The sequence below is a fragment of the Fukomys damarensis genome, unplaced genomic scaffold (assembly GCF_012274545.1).
Source record: "Fukomys damarensis isolate Sample0158 unplaced genomic scaffold, DMR_v1.0_HiC HiC_scaffold_38, whole genome shotgun sequence".
Lineage (NCBI taxonomy): Eukaryota > Metazoa > Chordata > Mammalia > Rodentia > Bathyergidae > Fukomys > Fukomys damarensis.
The window spans coordinates 64,720,331-64,729,836 of NW_022900950.1; the positions used below are offsets into that span (position 1 = coordinate 64,720,331).

Sequence of the window (9,506 nt, forward strand, 5' to 3'; positions counted from 1 at the left end):
GCAAAGACATCTACAGAGTGATACGGGAAGCCTGATTCACAGTGGGGTACAGGGAGCTGATCTAAATTATTTTCTGTTTCTCATTTTAAAGGCCCCTTTATAAAATCTGTGAGCCTTTGCCAAGCTCTTCACACAGTCTTGCCACCACATGAGTTGCATCCCTGCCTCTCTGAGCTTTGACTGACGACTCAGGCAGCTGTGTGGGCGGCTTAAGCACTGCAGTGTAGGCTTTTATGTGGTATTTTTTGGCTGACGCGCTATTTCAACTGCCTTGTCTTCATGGGTAGCATCTCCAATGTGACTGGCTATGCCAGACACATCTTTACTCATTCAAGAAAAATATTTGGTGAAAATTCCTCCATGTCTAAATACAAGTTTGTCTTCTTTTCTCAAGCATGGAAATTTTTCTGCTTCAGAAAACTGCAAAGGACCTGGAAAAATTAAATTGTCTCATTTTATTGAATAAGAAGCCAACAAAACATCATCATTCTTGTTGTGTTGAAAATTTTTTTTGAATTAGAAGATAAAAGTGAAAAAAAAAAAAGAGAGAAAAGAAACATTGCTTCCATCTACCATGTTACTTAATGTTGATCAGGAACACAGTTTGCCATAGAATGAAGTCACTAATTCAATCTGTGTGTTCGAGGGGCTGTGCCAGGTAATCTCGTTGTAAAAGCAAATAAAACGCATTGCAGGTTGAGTTCTTCGAGGAGCAGGAACCTAGGTGGAGTTAAGAATGCAGAAGTTACACTGAGGGAATGAACAAAAAGAAATGGGACTGAGCAGAGGAAACCCTCAGAACACAATGAGGGCTTGACCATGTCTCTGCCAATCCAATAGGAAGCCCAGAGTAAGACTGTCCAGGGGGAGAGACCCACATGGGCTAAGCCATTACACAACTGCCTTGCTCAGTTTTGGGCCAGGAGCTACCCTACGAAGAGCCTGGCCTCGACTGCCATTGCCTTGTTCAGTCACTAGCTGGAGCTTCTTCAAGAAGAGTTTACACATGGCTTCAACACTAAAGTGAATTCTGAAGAAACTAACAGCTTGTGACTGCCAGTAAATCCTTTCTCCATGAATTTTGAAAACAGCTTGTTGAGGGCTCTGGTGGACCTCATTTCCTGGGAGATAGGTCTTTGTCTCTGAAGCTTGTCTTAAGGCCATACTGGTTTTCATCATACCTCTTCATCTCTCCATTCTAAATTCCCTGACCCACAGCAGTACCCATGTTGGCCTTGCCAGTTTTTCTGATGAGTCTGATTCCCCATGAAACCTAAACTTCTCTGGCCAAACTTACTGAACATTTCCACTCATGTGGGCAAGGAGCATCAGAAGATGCTCGAATTGGGTCATCTGAATGCCACATATATTTCTTCTTGTCTCTATTTTATATTAGGAAACTTTCCTCCTTATGTTTCTGGGGTCAGTTACTTCTGACAAGATGACGATTCTTCTTCTTGATTTCTGGTCCCTGAGCATAAAGATCCAAAAGTGTTCCAGGGGAGAGAAATAGCCTGTACTTCAATGAGAACCTTGCTATGGGTCTAGATGTAGATGGCCCCTTTGCAAGCAAGGGCTTCTTATCCCATGGAATCTTGGAATAATAATGGATGGGGCCACTTCTACTCCTATCCCTTGGTTTCAGACCTGTATCCTCTCTGATAGAAACAATAACATCAGGAGGTCTCTGGATTGATAATGATAAGCATGCTGCTTCCTGGAGGAAAGTGCTGCGCCTCATAGGGCATTGCTTTTGAACTAATTCTTCTTCTCTTTCCTCATCAGATCATTCAATAAGGTAATAGACCAGCCGTTCCTAGGTGATGTAAGTCAAGTAGTATGTCAGGCTTACTTTTTTTGCTCCTCTATTGTAGTAAAGTGGATTTTCTGGCTGGATGTTATGTTGTATGGAAGACCACATCTGCAGATTAAGCATTCTACAAATTCCTAGATAGTGGTGCTGCCCTGTGGGCAAAACAGGCAAATGCACAGCAAGACAAATTGTATTCCTGTGAGAAAAAAAAACTGCTGGTATTTCCAAGGTGGAAGAATCCCAGTGAAATTAACTTGCCACCAAGTGGCCTGTTAGTCCTCTTGCCGAACACTGCCTTGTCAAGTGGCTTAGCATTCATGACTGTTGGCAAGGTAGAAACTGGAAGTAACCAGATTGGCTTTGCTTAGTCTATGTTGCTGGGCCCGTACATAATCTCTGTCCATTACGGAGGCCATTTTATGAGTGCATTCTTCGGCACTGCTGTCGGTACTGATAAATGTAGCTTACATAAACCGCTGACTCGTCTGCTTAGTTATTTGCTTACTTCATACACAATTGCATGTGATTATCCATCCTTCTACCCTAGAATTCCTTGCTTTGAAGGATAAGTTCTAAACTTTCAATCTTTTTCCTACTAAGATCCCCCGTAGCCACTCAAAACTTTTTCTATTGCCCGTGGGTCCATTTAGGTTCCATCACAAGCTCTTTTTCTTACACAAGGTGAATACGATCAGATTTACCATCTACTACTTGAGAAGAGTTTCCCTTTGTAACCAAGCATCTTTCTAGGCCACTCTTGAATAGGAATGTAATATAACCGCCATACAACTTTCGGCTTGCCCATGCTTTAGAAGTCAACAGCGGGTGACTACCAGGTAACAAATTTCCTCCATTTATAAACTAAAATTGGGTATTTGCCTTTTTCATTTGATCTTACAAAATTTCCTCTGCAACCATAAATACTGTATGTGTGAATCTGTGATGAAGTCTGTTATGTTCTCTAGTCCTGCTGATGTTAAGGCTTGGATGTAACATTACCACCTTAGGATAGTGTGCTGCTGGGCCCACATTCTGACTCCATTGCTTGGTAGGTTCAAAAGGATCTTGCCATGTTGTAGAGTTTGGGATGCATAATCACTTTGGTTTATCGTGCTAAAATACTCTAGCTCTCTGTCTCAGGTCAGTAGTACTCCAAGAGGTGTTTTTCAAAAAATATACAAAATTTTTTTTGTGTGTGTGGTATAGGGGATCAAACTCAGGACCCTGCACTTGCCAGGTAAGTGTGGAACCACTGAGCTACATCCCCAGCCCTAAAAATGTACAGTTCTCCCTTGCTTTGGAACCCTAGACTCTGCACTAGGATATTCCCACTCATGCTCTCTTTTTTATGACTGATATCTCTTTTCATCTCTTATATCTCTTTTTTCTTTCATCATTGATGTGTCCATTACTATGATGTCTACTCTGCATGGCCCACACAGCAGAGCACTACATTCTAGGCTTACTGGGGAGCCATTTTTGCTCCAGGTTCCATTAAAATCTGGCAGTGTTCTGGATCACCTTGTTTACAGACTGAAGCAGCATTCATAGAGTGAAACATGGTGCTTCTGGAACTCAAAGTCTATGAAGTGTTATGCTTTCTTCTTTGTAGCAATTTAGTTTGGGATATATCAGAACATTTCTCTGATCTCTGGATCCCTACATGCTCTCCTATGGTGGTTGACCCCTACATCTTCATAGGATTTATTTCTATCCTTTGGAGCTTGTGTATCTTATAAGAACTCAAGTGTATTAGTCACCTCTTGGCCACTTTGCTCTATCAGGATGATGTCATTGATAGAAAGATAGACTGAATGCTCTGCATGATGTTCAAGTGGCTCACATGATTTCAGACTATATTATGACCAAGGAAAGGAGAATTCACATACTGTTGGGGCAAGATTGTATATTGTTGATCTTGCCATATAAATGCAGCTCTTCTTTTTTCTGATCCTTGCTCCTGAGTGAGATATATAACAATGAGTTTGCCAATCAGATGGTTGCAAAATGCATTCCTAAGGCCATATTAATCTGCTTGACAGAGACACCACACTTGACACAGCAGTTGCAGTTGGGGTTGTCATTTAATGGAGCTCGAAATAGTCTGTAGTCACTTTTCAGACTCCATCCAGTTTCTGCAGGGGTCAGACTGGCAAATTAGAGATGTAATAGGAATCATCGTCTGTGAAACCTTTAGATCTTTAGTGGCAGCATTAATCTATTTTGGCTGGAGGGAGGTGGGTGTAGCATTTCAGAGGCTTCTACTAAGACTTCTGCACTATGATATTTTTACTCCACAGACCTGGGACCCAGTGAGTCTCAGGGCTCCAACTCCCAATTATGTCAATTCCAAGGCCAAAAATTAACAAAAAGACCTTGGCTGGACTTTGAGCAGGACTCCATTCATATGCCCCAGCTCTAACAGGTAAGCCATGGCAATGAGAATCATTGTCAGCTTAGACTCTTCATCCACAAGGCCTCACAAAGTCTGGGCATTTTCATTTCAACAGTCTAGAGCTCCTTGGGTATGTCTGTAGGTTGCTTTGAGAAAGGACTGAGGGAATCTTTGCAGCATGCTTGCCATGATGATGAGGGGTCCTTGTTTCTGGGGGGCACAGATGCTTCTTTAGTCATTGAATTCCAGATCTGAAAAGTGGCTCAGGCATAGGAACCAATGCGAAGATCATGAATTTTTTTGGATGACCATCTCCAACTTCCTGACTCTTCTTTCTTTCTTTAGCCTTGTTATAAATGTTAAGCAGCATACTTGTTGCCTTCCTATTCTACTCCTGTGGACACATGTTCAATAAGCCATGCTTATAACCCCTGTGAGTCAAAAGCCCTTGAAGTCACTCTGATGTGGTTAGTGACTAAGAAATACAACTACATGACCTCTATGCCATTAAAGAACCCAGCTCTATAGCCACTTTCCATATCACCAGCCCTGCAGAAGAAAGCCATCAATGAATCTCCTAGCAGCAGTGCTGTCTCTCTCACCAACATGCTCTTGATTGTGACATCCAAGTGTTAGTTATAAAAATCCTAGCCACTTCCTCCTTGACTCAGGCATCACTTTTAGAGGGAGCCCAAACTAGCTCAGGAGGAGAAATCAAATAGAGCAGCCATGTGTTATTATTCTCACTGAAAGATCAATTGAGGGTCCCACCAGCAGCTGGGATCAACTGCTAAGATATATGAGTGATGGAAGGTCCCTCCAGATAATTTCAGGTCCCAACTGTTAAGCCATTTGCAGCCACTGGGTCTCCACTGAGACAAACCATCCCTGTTGTCCACCGTCTGAATTCCTGATGATACAAAAGCAAAATAAAATTGTTGTTTTATGGTACTAAGATCTCCTATTCTTGTTTTGCAGTAACAGTAAAAGATTAAATTTATAAATATATTCCTCTGCTTCAACAACTGACTATAAAATAAAATGTTCAAAATAGCAAAAAAAAAAAAAAATTAAAAAATTAGGAATCATCCTGACAAAGAATGTGCTAGGACTATATAGAAAATAATGTTGAACTGTAAAAAGGACATAATTAGATCAAACCAATGTGACTTAAAAGAAAAATAATTGGATTTGATTATGTAAAATTAACAAGCACTCATAACAAAGCCAAGAGATAACAGACTGGTAGAAAATAATTGTGAAGTCTAATATTGACAAAGGTTAATATCTAGACTCTCCAGAAAACTTCCGTATATTAGCAATAAAGATAGGAGACAGGACAACTTATTAGGAAGAATATGAACCTTGAATGAGCAACAACTTAAGAAGTAAAACAAACTCTAATAAATTGGAAGTAAAAGCAAATTAAGACAAAGATGACATAGCATTTTAAGCCCACATGTCAAAAATTTTTAAAGTCAATAATACCAAGCATTGCAGAGAAAGTGAGAAGCTGGGGTCTATCATTCACAGATTGTCCCAGCCATATGACAAGAACTATACCAGTCTTCTCAAAAGATGTATACGTATTTCCTATAAACTGGTGATCTCACTCTGGGACATAACCTTCTTCTTCAAACAATTTCACAAGGATATAAGGGGTAAAACAATAGAGTACAGACAAGGAAATAATAATTGTGCTAGATATTTCAAAAGGAGGCATTAAATATAAGACATACAGGCATCAAAAAAGTCCAAGTCATCGCTAGGGTAACTTCAGCAGTTAAGACCTATGGGCAGCAACTACCATCTCTAGAACAGGGAAACAAAAGGCAAGAAGTGGTGTGACCACAACATCTGAGAATGAAAGAGGGGCTGTTTGAGGCAGGTGCTCAGATGTCTGAGAGGAAGGCACCATAAGGCTGGTGAATGAACCACTGAAGGGGTTTACAGCTGGTACTCAGACTATGGAGGGAGCACAGTTTATCTTTTGCCACCACCTCTGAGGATCTATGATGATGCTCGGGCAAAGTGATCTGTAAAAAGGTCTGGGCTGGAGTCCTTGTTGCCTGATGCTGATGGGAGAATGCAGTAGAACATGTTTACAAAAAGAAAGTCCATTTTCTCCTCCCCAGACTTCGTGAGGCCCTGTCAAAACCTTCTCTTGGAAGAGAAAGTGAGCTGGCAAGGAAGTCTGAGAAAAGCAGTTGACAGAACCCAAGCCTCAGGATAATTGGTAAGAATCCGAGAGGCGATAAATAAAAGGTCTATATCCCAGTATTATTTGTGGTAACAGGAGATTGCAGGTAAACTATGTGACATTTTGCATTGAGAGAAAAAATAAGAAATCCTTTATGTAATAGTTCTTTTTCCCTGATATAATTTTCTATTTCTGAAGTCTGCTCCCACTTTCTTTTGGTTACTGTTAACATGTTATATCTTTTTTCATTCACTTACTTTTTAAAAGTCTTCACCCTTATCAAAACTTTTCTTTTTTTTTTCACTCCATGCAAAATCTATCCATATTGCTGGCTTATATATTTTTTTCTCCTTGTGAGAGCATAGCATTTCATAATATTTATCCACAAAATTTTATGAGTTCAAAGCCAGCCTGAACCATATAATGAGACCCTGTTTCAAAATATCAACATCATCAACAACAAAATGTTCTTGTAAGGGAGTTCTGTAGGCAAGATTCTTTAAATTTTGTTTGCCTAAGAAAGTATTTCTCCTTCATATTTGGAGGATAATTTTTCAGGGTGCAGAATTTTTGGTTGGTATGTTTTTTTCCCCCTCTGGTCACTTGATATTTCAGTCCACTATTTTTTGTATGTTTGTCTGCATGGTTTCTGAGGAGAACGATATAATCCTTATTTGTGTTTTCTGGCTTTTTTTCAGGTTTTAAAAAATTTAGTACTTGGGATCTCCTGCATGTTAGACAAGCATTATACCACTGAGCTACATGCCCAGCCAGGCTTTCTTCTTTGACTTTTTGTAGTTTGAAAATAATATATCTAAGTATAGTTATTCTCATATTTATCCTGCTTGGGGTTCCCTAGGTTTCTTGAATCTGTGGCTTGGTGTCTGACATTACTTTGGGGAATTCTCAGTCATTGGTTTTTCAAGTATTTCTTTTGCTTTTCTATTTCTTCTCTTTCTGATATTCTCATTATGCTCCCTTATGTAGTTCCCATACTTCAGAGATATTGTGGGGTTTTAAAGTCTTTTTTCTCTTGGATTTGCAGTATGGGGGGCATATCCCGAAGCTCAAAGATTCTTCCCCGACAATATCCAGTTTTTTAAAAAGCCCGTGGTAGAAACCTCTCAAACCTGGACCCAAAGTAAACCTTTTCTAGTTTAAGTTGGACATGTCAAGTACTTTGTCCCAGCAATGAAAAAATAACTAATGCAAAATTGGCAGAGCACCAGGAAGTAAATATCACAAAACTGTGCAGAGCCCTGGAGTTTTATTTTCAGATTTGTACACGTTTTGTCTCCAGCAGCTCACCAATGACAGTTCAGTTTTCCCTACCTGGGGACTGGATTTCCTGGAGGTTTCTGTTCTAGTAAGTCAATTTACTACAAATATATATACATATATGTATATATATTTAATTGTTTTTGTTTGTTTGTTTGTTTGTTTTGGTACCAGAGATTGAACTCGGGCCCTTGTGCTTGTGAGGCAGGCGTCAGAACCATTGAGCCAAATCCCCTGCCCTATATTTTTATATAAAAAAATTTTTTTTTGCAGTACTGTGAATTGAACCAAGGGCTTTCACACTGAACTATACCCCCCCCCTCCATTTTTCATTTTGAATCAGAGTCTCACCAAGTTCTGAGGTTGTGCACATTGGGCACGAACTCAGGATCCTCCAGCCTCAGCCTGCCACAGTGCTGGGATTATAGACATGCATCACCATGCCCAGTTGTATCCACCTTTATCGTTCCAGTTTTGGGGGTAGCAGCTTTCAATGAGATCTCACTTCTCTTATGGATCTGAGAAGAGTTGGCGATTCTGCAATTTATTCAGCCTTTTAGTTATTAGGATGGCTTCAGCTTCCTGTATGAGTACCTGGAAACTGCAATCCTAATGACTGACGTTTCATTTATGTATGGTTGTAACAAAGTACAAAACAATGACATATTTGTTAAGAAGTGCTCATATACTTTAAGATACAGATATTATTATGTATTAAAAGTGTGTACTAAGGGTGCTGTATATAGCATAATTCCTGGACATATGCAACAGCCCTGCCGTAGTCTGTGCTAAGAGGAGACATAGAAGTAGGGATTAAAAAATGTAAAGAAAATAAGAAAAACAAAAGGACATTAGTACCTGGAAAAATAACAAGCTATGATCTAAGGAGCATAACACAAATCTCTACACCTTAGGGTCTCAAAGTAAGCTTTTATTAGCTGTACATTGCCAATTTCTTTCTAATTTTTGTACTTTCCTATTAATGTTTTTCAAAGCACTTAACACTGATTTTTTTTTTTCTCTTTAGGAATTGATCTTTTCGTATATTGTTTCTGCAGTCTGAGAGTTTTGGTCTCTTTGCCCCCACCCTGCCTTTATTCTGGTCTGACTTTGTACTTATGTAGGCATATAGCATTGATAACGTGCACATTTCCAAGTTGGACGTGAAGAGATCTGTAATTTTCACCTTCACTGGCTTTCGGGAATCCAAGCTGCTATACTGTGAGAAGTCTGAGCCAGGCGGAGAAACCCCTAGCCTGAAAGGAGGCCCTACAGTCATGGCCTCAGTGACCTCCCAGGAAACAGCTCCTCTAAGCCATGTGGGAGAGACATCTAGGAGGTTCTGACAGTGTGGAACCTCCAGGTTTCTACAGCCCTACTCAACAGTGCACAGAAAGGAGACCGGCCCAGTGGATCCCAATCATCTCAGAGATCCACGGACAACAATAAATGGTTGTGACTGTTTTAATGCAGTAAATATTGAGATGATTTGTTAAACAGCAGCAGAGAGCTGAAATGCTTCTATTACTTTAATACTGAGAAAATCTGTATTTCAGTGAACTCATTACCTATGTTTTCTTTAAATTTTTTTTTTAATTTTTATTTTTTTGCTAGAGAGTATTGAACTCAGGACCTTGTGTTTGTGAGGCAGGCAGCAGAACCACTGAGCTAAATGCCCAGCCTGTTTTCTTTTAATTTTTAAGTAACATCTAGAACTTTAGCTTAATTATTTTTTCATTCAACCATTTGACTCAGCTTCATCTGATGTATAATTTAGCTGTTCACTCATTTGTAATTATTTCTCTAAGGGGTTGAAAAAG

The 9,506-nt window shown here is 39.8% G+C and overlaps 1 long non-coding RNA gene across 1 annotated transcript; it reads left to right on the forward strand.

The window, feature by feature from the left end:
* The first annotated feature begins 4,126 nt into the window (after positions 1–4,126).
* Positions 4,127–9,087, forward strand: LOC104853096. The gene is made up of 3 exons (XR_777683.1): positions 4,127–4,238; positions 6,344–6,444; positions 8,714–9,087. It is a non-coding gene; the product is annotated as an uncharacterized LOC104853096 (long non-coding RNA).
* Positions 9,088–9,506: the final 419 nt, after the last annotated feature.